The following is a 16282-nucleotide window of genomic DNA, read 5'->3' on the forward strand; positions in this document are numbered from 1 at the left end:
TCCAGGTTATAGTGAGGAGATAAATGAGAAATGATTATTAATGGTTGTGGAGTTTCTTTGTCAGGTATTAATGCTCTAAAACTGTACTAATGGTTGTACAACTTTTGATCATGCTAAAATCACTGGATTATATGCTTTAGAGGGGTAAATTTTACGATATGTAAATTACATCTTAATAAAGTTGTTTAAAATATTTTTTCTGTATTTAACTTGCACCTTTTATTTTGTTTTCTAACACAGGAATACAAATTTATGTATACCTAATACAGCTATCTTTTAAAAATATTTATGATTGTTCCTGGATCAACATCTTGGTACTTTAATGAAAAACAAAGGAATTCTGTTACTTTGATATATTTCAGATCTATTAAAACTATTAGATCTATTAATTATTAACATAATAATTAATAAAATGAAATTAGTTGTGAAAACTAATACCTGATGAAGATAGATAAGGAAATTTGTATGTTCATGTATGTAGACAATATATATAGCATAGGCTTATTACCAAAGTTACTATAGACAATACTAATACATACACACACACACACACACACACACACACACACACACACACACATATTTATCCTCATTTACTTTTAAATGAAAACAGCATAACAATTTTAAAGACTAATTTTTAAACTTATTTAACAAGTTTTTTTTGTACATATTTATTCCCTTTATTTCTCTTAAAAATTCTTAGAAGGAAAATGAAAATAATTTTTATTCGCTAAGGTATCCATTTTGTAAAATTAAAAACACTGATGGGTAGTCATTCATTAATGTAGTTTTCCACATTAATGAAAGGTCTAAGGAAACATTGAAAAGGTACCTTGCAATGAAAACAAAATCTCTAATCACGGTTGAATGACAAATTATATTTACATTTTAAATTTTTTTTCCTGTAAAAACTCCCTTTCCCCATGCAATTTTGGAAACATTCTTTTTTATCTTAATTATAGCTTTATGGTTTAATATTTGCCTGTCCACATTAGAATAGGGTGACACTACCACTTGCTCACAAATTATTGATGCAGAGGTGAGAAACAGACATAGCATATACAATTAAATATTTAAGTAATTGAATTAGCATTTTAAGATCACCCTTATTATTTGTGCCCTTTAATACAGTGGAGATTTCAATTCAGGAGTTATTGATGTGAGCCAATGTAGATTTAAAAATGAAATTGGTTTCCAACAGGTGAAACAAAGTATGTGAAATAACAGATGTACACAAATAGAGTTTGAAATATTTTTAAAATATGCTTTTAGTTGAACACTTTTTGGGTTTCCTGAGTTATTCCATAACTTTTATGATACCTTCTTGTTTTTTAATAAAAAGTAGTGAACATAATTTGAAAATTTCAGAGAAAATTACACAATACAGGTCTTAAAGCATGGTCAAATGGATTAATATAATTAGTTAATACAGATGTTTCTCCTAGGATTCTTATAGTTTGAGGTTTTACATTTAAGTCTTAATTCATCTTGCATTTATTTTTGTATAAGATGATAGGTAGGACCGCAGTTTCATTATACTGCATATAGATAGCCAGTTATCACAGCATCATTTATTGTATAGGATTTCTTTCCCCATTGCTTAATTTGATGATCAAATGGCTGTAGACGTGCAGCTTTATTTCTGAATTCTCTTCTCTTTGATTGATCTATACGTATACTTTTGCACCAGAACCATGCTCTTTTGGTTACTGTAGCCTTGTAATATAGTTTGAAGTCAAGAAATGTGATGTATCTGGCTTGCTTCTTGTTAGGATTGCTTTGACTATTTGGGCTCCTTTTGGTTCCATATAAATTTTAGAAAAGTTTTTTTTTTTCTAATTCTGTGAAAAATGACATTGATAATTTAATAGGCATAATGTTGAATCTGTAAATGTATCTAGGCAGTACCATCTCACACTAGTTAGAATGGTTTTGGTTAAAAAGTCAAAAAATAGGCGGGGTTTGGTGGCTCACTCTTGTAATCCCAGCACTTTAGGAGGCTGAGGCGGGCAGATCACGAGGTCAGGAGATCCAGACCATCCTGGCTAACACGGTGAAACTCCATCTCTACTAAAAATACAAAAAAAAATTAGCCAGGCGTGGTGGCCGGTGCCTGTAATCCCAGCTACGCAGGATGCTGAGGCAGGAAAAGAGCATGAACCCGGGAGGTGGAGCTTGCAGTGAGCCGAGATCGCGCCACTGCACTCCAGCCAGGGTAACAGAGCAAGACTACATCTAAAACCAACCAACCAACCAACCAAACAAACGAAGTCAAAAAATAGCAAATGTTGGCAAAGTTGCAGAGAAAAGAGAACACTAATACACTGTTGGTTGGAATGTAAATTAGTTCAACTACTATGAACAGCAGTTCAAAGATTTCTCAAATAACTTAAATCAGAACTACCATGCAACCCAGCAATCCCATTACTGGGTATATACCAAAGGGAAAATAATTATTCTAGCCAAAAGTCACATTCACTTGAATGTTCATCACAACACTATTCACAGTAGAAAAGACACGTAATCAACACAGGTGCCCATCAAGGGTGGATGGAATAAAGAAAATATGGTATCTATATACCATGGAATACTACTCAGTCATTAAAAATAATGAAAATCATGCCCTTTGCAGCAATATGTATGTAGCTGGATGCCATTATTTTAAACAAATTAACATAGAAACAGAAAACCTCAAATACTTAATGTTCTCACTTATGAGTGGAAGCTAAACACTGGGTACACATGGACATAAAGATGGGAACAATAGTCCACTGAGGACTCTTAGAAGGATGAGTAAGAGAGGGAGGCAAGGGTTTAAAAACTACGTATTGGGTACTATGCTCACTACCTGGGTGATGGATTTAGTTGTACTCCAAATTTCAGCATCACACAATATATCTTTCTAAAAACTTGCACATGTATTCTGGTTCTAAAATGAAAGTTGAAAAATAAAATAAAATAAAATATGTCTCTATATGTGTTATAATATCAAATTGTCTAACTTCTATGTAACTAGTGTCCCAGAAGAATATATTTAAAAAAAGAAGAAGACAATTATTGGAAGATATAAGGAATGGGAATATTCCCAGTAGATGAAATATATTAATTATATATACATGAAATTTAGCAAAACTCCAAGCAATTTATAATATACAAATAGATGTACTATTAGTATAATATACAAATAGATGTACTATTCGTGTAATATACAAATAGATGCACTATTTGTATATTATACATTAAGTGATTTAAACCAAAGAAAAAGAGAAAATCTCAAGGGGCAACAAAAGAGTACTCAGTACATGTGCATGTGTCTTTTTGTAGTAGTACAACAAAATAAATGACTAGTGACTTCTGATCAGGAAAAAAAATAAAGATGAGAAGAAAATAGAATTTCAAAATGGCAGAAAGAAAATAAATCAGAATTTTAACCTAAAATTTTATATTCAGAAAAGGTATTGCTTTAAATTTCAGCAGGTTTCAAAAATATTTCCAGTCAAAACCTCAGAGTATTTCATCCAGTAAATTTATGACAAAGAATAGTTAAAAGTTCCTCAAGATAAAGGGAAAACTAACAATCAGATGTACACTATGTAAGTAAAATCTCCATTAAAAGAATATACCTACAAAATGTAAAACAATTTTTTAGTATTCTTTCATATGTAGAGTTGGTAAAATTATTAATGGCTTAATATTATTTTAAACTAAGTAAAATAGAGAGTTTATATTGTAAAAGGAAGTAAAATATAAAACAACAAATACACAAAACTTGGAAGAAAATAAACCTATTTTACTCATATAAAGTTCCTAAAATGATCATGAAATAGAATAATATTTACATATTAAAATGCATAGCATAACGAAAAGAAACATAAATAGTTAAGTCAATATATGGTATATTCACAACAAAGAAAACAGTGAAGACAAATAAAGAAAAACATTTTTAATAATCAGATAAATGAAATCCAAATGGCAAGATGAAAGACTTAAATCAGACATATCAATTCTTAATTGTATGTGTTGGAATTAAACTTTTCAATTGAAAGGCAAAGATGCCAGACATAATGAACAAGTAAGGCCATATTATATATTGCTTAGAAGAAACACAATTTAAATACATAGATATACTCAAGCTGAAACTAATATATTGGGTAATGACACACTATGTGAACACTAAGCTAAAGTGGCCCAGAGTGGCTATATTAATACCTATGTGGTATAACTTCCACAGGAAAGGAGCTTCCTTAACCTAACAGAGGGCACCTTAGGGCATCTAAGACTGTACTTATGATTTAAAAGTGAATGCTTTCACTTTGAGCTCAGCGGCAAGACAAACCTATCTGCCTTCACCTTTTCCATTAAATGTTGTGTGAGAAAATACGTGAAATATATATTATATCTGATTCTTTTTAACAGATGTAGTGTTCTTTAAGTCTGTAAAGTAATATTTATTTCACATGGATAAGTTAATAATATCAAGTTGCTTCTTTTTTTTCCCAATTGCTTTAGTTTCTGTTTTTGTAGTAGTTCCCTTCCTGGTGCTCTTGAGCTCGTGTACAAGACAAGGGTACTAAAACAACAAGTTCAAGTAAATGCATGTGGGGATACTTGCTCATTGCGTTCTTTACTGTAGGATGATGATGATCTTTCTGCCACCTATCATTGTGAAAATTACTGCTGATGATATATATATATTTTTAAATTTGATCTTGGGTTTGTCATACATTTTAGAGAAGATAATGCCCATTTCTCATCACTCATTTAAATAAAATATTAACAATTAGACCATCAAATAGTAGAAATATTTGGCTAGCCCTTAATCTCCCTGTGAACAGGATGTTCTCCCAACATTCAGGTTTTCATCTTAGGCCAGATAATTTTTGCTTGATGCTCTCTAGAGTATAATCCTGTCTTCTCTAAAGGCAGTGTTTGGTTGCATGAGTGAGTTCTTTAGTGTTGATTTGTGAGATTTTGGTGCATTGATCACCCGAGAAGCATACACTGTCCCAATTTGTAGTCTTTTATCCCTCACCCTCCTCCCACCCTTTCTTCCAAGTCCTCAAAATCCATCATATGATTCTTATGCCTTCTCATCCCCTTAGTTTAGCTCCCACCTATAGTAACAACATACAATGTTTAGTTTTCCATTCCTGAATTACTTCACTTAAAATAATGGTCTTCAGTTTCATCCAGGTTGCTGCAAACACCATTATTTCATTCCTTTTCATGACTGAATAGTATTCCTATCTTCTTTTAAGCAGAGAAACTGCAATCTCCTGCATACATGGAGTAAAGAGAAAAAGTTAGGTAGAATTTATTCTAAATTAGGCCTTTAAGTAGCCCTCCTGGTTTTAAGGTTACCTTCCTTCATCTTTCAAAGTTTACTGTCACCAATTACTATAGTTTCTGGAAAACGTATAGGGGTATATTAACTACCATCTTGGCTTTTCCACTGACAAACTAAGATACTATCTTCTCAAGTTCATTGCATTTCATGAAAAGACACTCTGTTATCTCTTCAATCCTTTTAACGAGACTTAGGCTATGCGCAAGTGTGCTTGTGTGTGTTATTTTATTTTTTTCTTTTTGTCATTCTAAAATATTATTGGCATAACATTGGCGTTGACTTTGACTTTAAGGCCAATAGCTTGAGGTCTCCTGGTACATTTGACTGTTGACACTCACTTACTATGAATGTTGTAATTTTTTTATTTTGAGCTTATGATCTCATCTTAATATGGCATCTTTTGATTTTCCCCTTTGTAAATCCTACATGAACTAACACGTTCCTCCAGATAATTTTTTCATTTGATTCGTAGACACCCCAAGGGTTTTCACCACACCAGGATCATTTTTTAATTGCCAGCTTCTCAGCTTGTGGTATCCCCACATTGTGAGGACAGTGTAAGTCTGTGTTCAAACACGTCAAAGTTGCAGGGCTATTCTTTTGCTTTCTGTTGAGAATTTCTTCCCACACACATGGCCAGGTAAATTTCATTTTATCTGGTGAGAGATTCAATGAAATCTTTTATCACTAATACTAGAGGTCTTTGCTGGTACCAATTCTTTAGGATTTTTGCAGGCATGAAAGCTCACGACTCTAACCATTACCATTTCAATAACTTCACATGGCTACTGCTTTATTGACTCATTTACCTCTCTGTCTAGGTCTCAGAATATTCTTCACTTCTGGCATCTACAATGACCCAACATTTTTTGTAAAGTACAGTGCAATTTGTTTAAGTTAAAAATTTATCCACAACATTTAGATTTTCTTTTTCAGAAAAAAATAAATAACTGTAATTATATTACTCTAGTTCACTACACATTATAAGCAGTATTATAAAGAGATAACTGTGTATTTGTGTTTCTCAATAGTGATACATGTTCGTCAAGAAAAATGAGCTTCAAAGGCCGACCACAGTGTATGTTTTGTATGTGTGTGTGCATGTGTGTGTCTTTCCTTTTCAATATCCTTTTGAAAATCTCAGTTTTCAGTGCTTATCATATTTGTTCATGTGCTAGGCAGTCCTTGAGACCCACACTTGCACTGGTTGTTAGTTTGCTGCACTAGGTAGATTTTCTCAATCATTAAAATAAACTTCATGATTTTGCTCTATCTTCTCATCTGTCTTCCAACTGGATATCTTCTCAAGTGTCTTACATTATATCTTTTTGTTTGACATGGTAGTCCCAGTATGTCACCAAGCAAATTATTTGCAATAAACCAAAAAACCAGATGGTGGCTTTTCCTACCTTCTTGCATCTCTTTAGAAATACATTGTTAGTGGTATGGTTGATTTGTGGGGCAGCCTTTCCAGTTGATGGTGCGGCTGGTTCAGAGTGACACTTTGAAGCTACTCAAGAATCTGAATGTGACATCCATGGCAGGTCAATGTTTCACAGAAGGAGAGATTTTGTGTTCAGCTTTGCTGTATTGACTTCTTGTTCAATTTGTCCTTTCTTGCCATAAGCCATGATTCAGAAATAGATGCTGGCTTTTTCTATTATAAAAGTATCTACCACTTGCCAGATAATGTACCTCATGACAGGGTTGCATTAGAATACATTTGTGTGTTTGAAGACATTGCCTGATTCTTAACAGAAAACACTAGAGTGTCCACATTTTTCTTGCAGGTAATATATATTGTAAAATATGTCAATTCAACTATATTCAAGTACATATGCACACAAGTATGCATAATTGTACAAATACATACATATACAAATTTTATGCATACATAAATGTGTGTGTGTGTGTTGAGTATCTGTAACCCAAAATTCTAAAATTCAAAATGCTCCAAAATCCAAAACTTTTTCGGAGCTGATAGAATGCTCATTGGAGCATTTTGGATTTCACATTTTTGAATTATGGATATTGAATATTGTAAGTGTTTAATATCCAGTGAAAAAGAATATCCAAAATTTAAAACACTCTGGTCTCAAGTATTTAGGATAAGAGATATTCAAACTATATATAAACTATATATAAACTGTATATTTGTGTGCATGTGTATGTACATCTACATTTACTATTTTGGTGAACTCACGTAATTTTATGGTATTAAATATCATCTTTATGTGGACATTTTAAAATTTATATTGCAAGCAGTATTTTACCTTCTAAACATGAGTCACACATTTCTAACTTACCATTTAATAGCTATTTTCAGCTCTTCAATCACTATTTGGTAAAAATCTCAAATTTTCCACCTTCAAAAATCACTGATTTTCTTTCTTCTCATTTTCCCATCTCCCAGTCTTCCCCCATTTCAATTGATCCTAGCTTCTATTGATCGGTTGAAAAACCTTGCAGTTATCTTTAACTCTTGCCTTTCTCTCATATTCCATAGCCAACCTGTCATGATCTTTTATTTGTATTTCTTCAAAATACGTGTAAAATCTAAAATTTCCCAACACTTCCACTACTAGAACAAGACACTCATTCTGTCTCAGCTGAATTATCGTAATAGCTCCCTTTAGTGCTCTTCTTGTTTTTGCTTTTTCATGCTTTCCTCATTCTAGTCATAGTAAACTTTTAACATAAGTCAAATGATATCACTACTCTGCTCAAAATCCACAGCTTCCCATTTCACTCTGCAAAATAATACTTACAAAAATTTCTACGGTGTCGGCAATATTATTATCACAGTTTTACAAACAGAGTATCTAAAGGACAAAGAAAATCAGTTTGTGGATCCAGATTAACTGGCTAAGCATGGCAGCATGGCAGCGTAGGATTTGAATCCAAGCAGTCTTTTACCAGTGTCTGTGCTTTAACTGTAACAATACCATGTATCCTGGCAGTAAAAGACCAGAGGCTCTGCCTGACTTGCACCCACTCTCTCCTCTGGCTCCCTGTGATCTATCTTACTTTACTTCCTTTTAGTCTATTGCTTGTTCTGTTAAATTGAACTTGTTGATATTTCCCAGATAGTTCAGGCACAATTCTGCATCGAGTTCTCTGTACTGGGTTTTCTCTTCTGCTATAATGTTCTTCTACCAGAAATCCATTTGGTTTACATTCTGAACACATACCACTACTAAAATAATATTTAAGAGCAGTACCTTCTCATCAAGACCTAGCCTCACTTCCTTGTTGAAAATTTTAACATCCCCTTCCATAGCCTCAGACTACTCTAACCTGCCTTACACAGTTCAGTGATTGTCCACAAACCCATCATCTTCTAATAGAATATTAATTTTACTTCGAAATTAATTACACTTAGTTAATTTTGGTGTCAAACAGAACAAAAAATAAAGAAGAAAAATACAATTAGTATTAGACCAAAACTCAAACACCGCATGTTCTCACTCATAAGTGGGAGTTGAACAATGAGAACACATGGACACAGGGAGGGGAATGTCACACACTGGGGGCCTGTCGGTGGGTGGGGGCTAGGAGAAGGATAGCTTTAGGAGAAATACCTAATGTAGATGACGGGTCGATGGGTGCAGCAAATGACCATGGCACGTGTATACCTATGTAACAAACCTGCACGTTCTGCACATGTATCTCAGAACTTAAAGTATAATTAAAAAAAGAAAAAAAGAAATAGAATAATAAAAGTTAAATTGCATATATTCTAATCACTCTTTAAATATATATACAGGCTTTTCCTCTGACTTTACTGTAAAATAGTTAATAACATTTTCAAATTGTGGTAAGTGAAAATGAATTTAAATTTGTAGAGAAAAGTTAATAATTGAGGTCAGAATTTCTAATATTTTAAGGCTGACTTTAGGGACAAAATAAACTAAATCTAATGAAGCATGCTAAAATTGGTGCTTTATCATTTCCAGCATCACTGTGCTTTCTCCTTCAAGCAATTTTCACCATATATGACTCTCTTTATAAATAGATATAAAGGTATTTTGGAAAAAAGCTAATAGCAAATATTTATTAAGCACTTGCTAAATCTAAATCTAAATATGTTAATACAGGATTTCATTTAATGAATACAAATATTCATGAGGTTCTATTATATCCTATATTTTACAAATAAGAAATTTAGTTTACAGAGTTTAAATAGCTCAATTGAGTTTACCCAATTAGTGACTCATCCAGAATATAAATTCAGTGTTTCCTCCCAATGGAGAAAGTTTCATCGCCCACTGAAACCCAAAATTTTCTTTCCTAATTCTTAGTATTCAGAAATGTAAAACTATTTATACATATAAATTAGTTTTAGAATATTTATTGCTATGGCTAGTATCATTTCACAATACCCATTTTTATTAATAAATTACATGTCCTCTTAAACTATGACCATAACTCTAGTCTTCTTATTACGTTTTCTATCAGTTTAACTTCTCCCCAGGAAATCAAGTATGTTTCCAGGTACGCATATTATTTCTAAAAGGAACATATAAGGTGGGACAGGTTACTTTTACAGGCATACCCATAATTATAGAAACATAATTCCTGCTTTTTCTTACACATTTTCTATCCCTTCGATTCTTATAAGATTGAGTGTTGCCCATGTATATATTTCATGGTCTCTGATTTTCAAGGATGTCCTTTTCAAAATATCTGTATCTTCCTAAAGTACACTCACCCGTGGTGAATTAAAGTTTGTAACACAGAACAACTTTTAACTTCCACAGCATTTCTCGAAAGCTACTATAAATCAATTGATAATGAACATATTTATGGAGAAGACTAATATCCTACAAATAAATTACCAGCATAAAAGAAATTTTCTATTCTTTACATACATACTTTATTAATACGAAGACATTTTACATCTGAATTTACTGTACAATGTCTGTATAAATTTAAGGCTTAAAAAATTCCAGAAAAAATACAAACGAGATTGAAGATTAACATGCTTCAACTATTTTTTTCTACTTCTTTGCCTGATTAGAACATTATTTGATTTACAACCTGGATATATCATCAAAACATGTCACTTCACTTCAGGAAGAAAATGTTTATATGGTTTATGTTATGTTAAAATGTATCTTCGCAAATGTAAATTATTAGAGCATTAAAATGATTCTTTGAAATATTTATGCAAATGCATATGAAAATAAACTGTAATATCATTTAAAGCCTATTATTGGGAAAATGAATTGGATTAAAGGTTGATGGGTGATTTTTATAGGAAATGATATTCAGAACCAAGTCGATATAAGACAAGGTGTAGTGACAACTACTACTAAAAGTACAAATAATTGTTGGTTTTTAATTGTGAAAAATGAAGAACAACAGTTAATAACAAATACTGAATTAGCAGTATAACTGGTTAAATTCAACTGACTTACTATTTGCTCATCTGTAATATGGAAATAATAATACCTGCCTGGCCTTCCTCACTGAGATTTTTGTAACAGTAAAAGGGTTGACAAATATGAAAAAATAATACAAACTACAGTTACTGAAATATCAAAATCCTTGATCTGTTTACACTGGCCTTTCTGTTGTGGCTTACTCCTGTATTACCAACCTCACTATTAAACACATTTATTAAACATAGGCTGCTATTGAAAATGAATTTTTTGGCCAGGTGTAGCTCATGCCCATAATCCCAGCACATTTGGAGGCCGAGGCGGGTGGATCACCTGGGGTCAGGAGTTCAAGACCAGCCTGGCCAACATGGCAAAACCCCGTCTCTACTAAAAACACAAAAATTATCCAGGAGTGGTGGCACATGCCTGTAATGCCAGCTATTCAGCAGGCTGAGGCAGGAGAATTGCTTGAACCCGGGAGGCCAAGTTTGCAGTGAGCTGAGATCAAGCTACTACACTCCAGCCTAAGCAACAGAGCCAGACTCAGTCTAAAAAAGTAAAATAAAATAGAAGTACAAGCTTGAAGAAGAGTTATGAAAACAAGTTAAGGGGAAAGGGACATGAAGACACAACCCAAAAATCCCAGGAGAATTGCCTGAACCTGGGAAGCAGAGATTGCAATGAGCCGAGATTGTGCCATTGCACTCTAGTCTGGGTGACAAGAGCAAAAATCCTTCTAAAAAAAAAAAAAGAATTTATTATATTCTGTTGCTAAAACAAATTGTAACCTTGTATACCTTCTTGTCTATGTGCCAGTTTCCCTTCTGGAAGGTGCTTCTTTGTTGGTGATGGTCTCTGTTCTATTCACTACAGAAGGAGGCTATTCTGCACCAATCAGTGTATAAGCAGGAGAATTGAAAACCCTCTGGACATTTTAAGCATAGAAGGATTTGGTCAACAACCTATTTGGAAGCCCTGAAGTTGCAAAAGAGAGAAAAGATATTTCACAGATATGTAGAAGCTGTGATCACCCTAGCCCACAAGCCTTCACTTGCAGCTTTGTGTGGATGGAGCCTTTCCTGTTGCCACCTATGATAAGGATATTGGAGCCCACAGATTCCTGGAGGTGCCAAAATCTGCTGTTGATGTTTCTATCACAGTCAGAGCAAGAAGCGACCTGTTTTCTTTTATCTTCCCTTCTAAATTTCCATAAGGTGACTCCTAGTCACAGCAACTAAGTAGAAATCAGCTGTCAAGGATGTCTCCAAAATACAACTTCTAGGTTCTTAGCTCTGTGTAAAACTGTTAAGAACTAGAGAGGGTTGGAATGTAACTTGGAAAAAAACATATAGTATCTGATAGAGTGTTTGCACTGGTTTTCTAGGTCTGCCATAATGAAGGACTATAAATTCTGAGGCTTAAACAACTAAAATATATTTTTGCACAATTCTGGAGACTAGTAGTTCAAAATTAAGGTATTGGCAGAATTGGTTTCCTCTGAGGACTATGAGAGAAAGGCTTGGTCTAGGCCTCTCTCCTTGGCTTGTAGATGACTGACTTCCCCCTATGTCTCTTCACTAACTGTTCTGTCAATATATGTCTGTCCAAGTTTTTCCTTCTTATATGAACACAAGTCATATTGGATTAGGGGCCACCCTAATAACCTCATTTAACTTGATTATGTCTGTAAAGTTTCTATCTGAAAATGAGGCCATCTTCTGAGATATGGGGGTTAGGATTTTGCATATGAATTTGAGAGGAACACAATTCAATCCATATCAGTGTCCTGATTTACCAAGTGGATACACGAATCAAAGCCCATTTGAGAGTTTATCCAACTTCCCTAATCACATGTTTTCTTCTCTGCTACTCTAGAAGAAATCTTGTTTTCCTACTTTTTTTTAACTTTGTCTTGTTGAACACTGTGGGCCACATTAGAAAAATTTAATATATGTCAGTTGATCTGTCATTACAGATGACTGAATTGAACATGTAATGTTACCTTGATGACTTCCAAAACTTACATTTCAAAAACCTTCAACATTGCTTTCCTATATCATTTTATTAATTTGCTTAACATACATCTATTGATATCCTGTGCATCAGACATGATCTTAAAAAGGCACTGAGATTATACATGGAATATACAAATTCAATTAAATGTTATTACTTCAAAAAGTTTATAGTCAACAGATAAAGAGATCTAAATTTAAAATCTTAGCACAGCTTAATAATTACACTCTAGATGAATGTAATGCTCTGTGGATAGAGCAAAACTAACCAGGGGCTCATCTTTCTACAGTACTCATTTCCACTCACACATATGAATCATACTTTTTATCCCACCACAAATGCATCCACACTACTCTCTTCCTATGGACGATGTATCCGTCAATCCTTAAGTTATTTTTTTCTTCATCTCTAAAAGCTAAGGCATACTAAATTCCCCACCAGAGAGTCTGGAGGTTTCTTTCTATGTTACTCTCCTCTCTTTCCCTCTCCTCTCTTTTGTTCTGCTTCATCCTCTCTCTTCTTTACTCACTTTCTATCCCACTTCATTTTATATATTAATAGCAATTCAGTCAGTTTTTCTGTAATGCAAAATCCATGTGTATAGAAATCAATGTGCTATCAAAAATCATGTCATAAAACCATGAGGTTTTGGGAAAATGGGATTTAAGGGCACAATACTCAACAACTTTGTCAGTGATACATTTAAAAAAGCAAATTATTGTAACATAATAAAAATAGCAGAATAGTTCCACACATATTAAACAGTTAAGAAGTACATTAAAAAAAAACACACAATAAATATAACTATAGACCTAAAAATATACTTGAAATTTGCTTGTGGATGTGAAAAGTGGAAGAATTGAAATGGGTGAGTCATTTTGGGGTGGTGGAAGGATGTTTTTCTGAAATTGGATAGACAGTTCTAATAGCTGAAGTGGGTGGCTCATAACACACACTGCTTTAGTAAATAGTATATGTTTGATGTATACGTGTGCTTGTATATTCCTATAACTCACCTAGATGAAGTTTTCTGTTTTCACCTAGGGTATCTCTTGAATTTGCAGATAAGTAAACATGATTTCACTCTATGCTCCAGTTGTTCCCTAGTACATCCATTACATTTGAATAAAATCTCATTCTCAAAAATAGTGTGTGATAGCAGAACTTACTGTCTTCTTTCTTTAACTTGTGTAATAAATGGAATGTTGACACAAACATAATTCAGATGATAATATTAAACTTGAACACTTACTGATATAGTTCGGCTGTGTCTCCACCCAATCTCATCTTAAATTGCAACTCCCACAATTCCCACATGTCATGGGAGGAACCCGTGAGAGGTGATTGAATGATGGGGATGGGTGTTTTTTCTGCTGTTCACATGAAAGTGAGTAAGTCTCATGAGACCTGATGATTTCGAAAATGGGAATTTCCCTGAACAAGCTCTCTTCTCTTTGTCTGCCCCATCCATGTAGGACGTGACTTGCTACTCCTTGCCTTCCATCATGATTTTGAGAACTTCCCAGCCATGTGGAATTGTAGTCCATTAAACCCCATTTCCTGTGTAAATTACCCAGTCTTGGGTATGTCTTTATCAGCAGCACACTTCCTAACATAAAGGCTAACCCGCATGAGAGAGAAGACCAAATGGGTAACTTGGATGACAACATGGGAGATGGGAGATTTGATTTTGATAACATGAAAAAGAGAGTATCCCTTCAGTGTTTTGGCAGAGCTTTCATAAATCTTGGCCAAGTGTATTTTCTGAATGAATCCTGGATTAAAAAAAAAAATCATGTATTTTTTCACTTAGTTTTATTTTTTGAAATATTTTAATTTGAAAGTGTTGCAAGGATAATACTGAGTGTTAACTTACACTTTTCCTAAGAAATTAACATTGAGAAAATCTATGAAAAAAAGTAGAAACTTCGTTTAGGATTTCTCCAGTTTCTTCACCAATGATCTTTTTCTGTTCTAGGATCGAATCCATGACGTACTCTATTTTTTGACAATTTCTGCATCAGTTCTTGTCTTTCATAACTGTGCATTTTGAGGAGTACTGCTGAGGAAATGTGTAGACTGTTCTTCAGTGTGGATTTTTCCAGTGTTTTCGCTTGAACAGACTGAGGGTATGGATTCTTAGGAAGAAATATCAAGGTAAAGTATTATTCTGATTGAATTATTATTATCAGATATGTGGTACTGACACAACTTATTGCTAGTGACATTAACTCTGATTACCTGTTTAAGGCAATATCTGTCTGTTTTCTTCACTGTAATGTTGCTATGTTTCTCTTCCCATACTCTGTTACTTGGAAGCTAGTCACTAAGACCAATCTATACTGAAGGAGGGGGAATTAAGCCATAACTCTTCATTGAGGGAGTATCACATAATTTGAAGACATACATTAAACCAACACAGTAATATCATTAACTGTAGTAATTTATCAGAGAAGCTGCAGCAATTACTACTGTGTTGTTTTGATAATTTGCTATTTTCTAAATTTCTTTAACATTTGCTACTTAAAATTATTTTAAGAAATATACATTCTCATCTACTTAACGATGTAGTTTTTATTAATGTAAACTCATAAACATTCCTTTTATTCTTTGAGTTATAATCAAATAAATACTTCTAAGTTACTTATTCTATTGCTTAAATTATTTTTCCAGATTTGTGGCCTTTCCAAACTCAAGATGGGACTTAAATTGCAATGAATTGGAAAATATCTTTCATTTTCTCATTATTATCTAGGATTCCTATGTTATCTGAAAAAAGAAAAAAAAGTATTTCTAATATTTAGAAAACTCTTTTTGTATATATTTCTTCAAAACTAGATTACCTACATTAAAAACTTAGTAGGGTATCATTCATGACCTATATAAATATTCCTCAGGTGACACTGAAATAACAGAAGTAGACACCATGCATATTATTCCATAAGTCATGAAAAATTTAAAATGTGGGAATACTACAATATACAGAGAGACATAAAATAGTCAAGTGAAAAAAGAACCTTGAAAACATAATCATTTATACAAATATTTACAACAAGATTGTGCATTTGTGTGTGTGTCTATGTTGTGCTTTATCTTTTTTATGGATTTGTCCACTGTATTTAATTTTATTTAATTGACTGGTTTAAACTTACTGATAATGATTATAAGAGGGTCATTTTTAATGTTTTTAATGTCAGTAAAATGAGGAGGAATAAACTTTTTACTCATGAAATTGAGATTTTGTGATTTACTTTTTTCAGTTCCTCCCATTTTTTGATTCCAGCTCCAATTTTATTGATAGTTTCATAAAGTTAATTTCTGCTGTTTATTGTTTTACTGTACGATTTGCTGTTTTCAAATTTTTAAAATTGTCTTCTTACAATTATTGTTTCCATTTTCCTATGTCCCCAGGATTTAAATTGCTGATTATTTGCCTAAATTTATGACACAGTCATTAGCATAATTTATTTCAAAGTATACCTCTTCTATATTGTACATGTTAAATAATAAACTTGTGGAATAATTATAACAATGTATG

The sequence above is a fragment of the Rhinopithecus bieti genome, unplaced genomic scaffold, assembly GCF_001698545.2.
Source record: "Rhinopithecus bieti isolate Rb0 unplaced genomic scaffold, ASM169854v2 scaffold_17882, whole genome shotgun sequence".
Lineage (NCBI taxonomy): Eukaryota > Metazoa > Chordata > Mammalia > Primates > Cercopithecidae > Rhinopithecus > Rhinopithecus bieti.